At 26.8% G+C, this 2,002-nt stretch overlaps 1 long non-coding RNA gene across 1 annotated transcript; it reads left to right on the forward strand.

Annotated features, from left to right (window-relative positions):
- Window positions 1–170: 170 nt before the first annotated feature.
- Window positions 171–902, forward strand: LOC102680742. Its single transcript, XR_004149864.1, has 2 exons — window positions 171–534; window positions 627–902. It is a non-coding gene; the product is annotated as an uncharacterized LOC102680742 (long non-coding RNA).
- Window positions 903–2,002: the final 1,100 nt, after the last annotated feature.

Genomic DNA, 2,002 nt, shown 5'->3' on the forward strand with positions numbered 1-2,002 from the left:
AGAATATAAGACAATCATCCATCACGTGAAGAGGTAACTATGTTTTTTATTCTATTTTATTCATTAGATTTCTAATTTTTAAATTTTATATTTTTAATTTTATTAGTTATTCTTTTGCTATTGAAATATTTCTGAATAATTTCTATTCTGAATAATTAATATTATAATTTTATAAAAAAAATATATGATATAATATATTTTATATTTTATTTAAGGTGCTGATAGCTTTGTCTTCTCTTGGCCTTCATCAGTTTTAAAAAACATTTGTGACTGCGTGCAATGCAGTTCATAGAATCAGTGTTTATTTCGTAATAGTATTTTAAGTATTTTTTTAGAACACAACTGTTCTAATAGAATTATAACAACTATTCGTGAAAATAGAGTCAGTGTTTGCTCGCTCATTGTAATTTAAGCAATCGCATCAATGATTTTTTATTTTATTTTTTTTTTCTTTTTTCCTTTTTATATTCGTCTCGCGTATATATTAGAATCAGTGATTCAAGAGCATAAGATGATCATCCATCACGCGAAGACGTAATTATTTTTTTTAATTTCACTTTTTTTAAATAATTTTTATATATATATATTTAATATCATAAATTACAATGTTCTATTTTTTATTACAGTTTCCACTTCCTATTATTCAATAATGACTTCCCATGGATCAGCACCAATGCAGATTTTTCGCATCTTTGGTGAGTCGCATGCATTTTGATTCCTCCGGTCATTCAATCATGTCGTAGGATGAAAGATCCGAATCGACACGGATGACTGGTTGTATACGTAGAATTTTGCACGAGCACAGTGACCACGGGTATTTATTATACTCGTGAGTAGTGACATTTCTTTTTTTTCGTTTTATTTATTAGTTCAGGCTAGGTCTTCTTGTACATCGCGTTTTTTAATTGTTAATAACTTTCCAAATTAATTATCTCTAAAGTTAAATTATTATAACTGTAAAATATTCATTATGGATATTTGCAAACATAAAGTATCTAAACATATGAATATTCGTGTATGAATTAGATTCGATTAAACAAAATATCATATTTAATATCGATTTTCAAGTAATTATAATAAGAGATAAAAGAAAATAAAATTTTATCGCTCTCTTTCGTTTGAAATTATTAAATATTATATGCAAGAAGACATTTCGCGACAGGTAGACTTTGAAATCAAAGCTATAAGTTTTGAATATTTCTTTCATATTTTAAAATGTGCTTTGATGAAGGAGTCGCCTGAAGGTATTTTCATTAATATTTAATTTTCAATTAATTAATTCATTGAAGTTTAATCTCTTATAAATATATATATTCCTTTCTATTCAGTAATTCTTTTTATAAAATATTAGAATAAATAATAGATGATTTATTACATTGACAAAGAATAAAATAGAAAATAGAGTCATTCAAATGTTAAATAAAATAAGAATACAAATGATCAAAGTTCATTAGCTCGTTAATATTTATACTAATATATCTTTTTAGCTCAGGATTTTCAGGTTTAACCCCTTCCCTGTTCGTTGCCAGGATCTCACTCACGTGCCCAGGTGTTACTTGGGTGAGAGAGAGGCGATGAGCATGATGATCCTAGTTTATAAGTTTATAACAATTTCTCAGCGATTGACGATGAGTTAGTATATCGTGCGCGACGTATTTTCCACATTGTGCGTGTGTGGATAGGCTGTGGGATTGCGTCGTTTTATTAATTCAATTACAATATATATATATGATAGCAATATTACATCCACTGTATATTAAAAATAATACCATAAAACTAATAACTATTAATCTTATTATCAAATTATAATAATAATAATATTTTATTTCAATCTTATTCCAATACGATCCGAATGATACGAATATTCATAATTAAAATCAAATAAAATTATATATATATATATAAAATTTTATTTCACGCAATGATTACTAGCCATCGACAGTCGATTTCAGGAAAATGGTACGTAAAGTTAGAGTATGCGAGTAGTATGCCAAGCTCGGGT

Source organism: Apis dorsata, unplaced genomic scaffold (genome assembly GCF_000469605.1).
Source record: "Apis dorsata unplaced genomic scaffold, Apis dorsata 1.3 scaffold_97, whole genome shotgun sequence".
Lineage (NCBI taxonomy): Eukaryota > Metazoa > Arthropoda > Insecta > Hymenoptera > Apidae > Apis > Apis dorsata.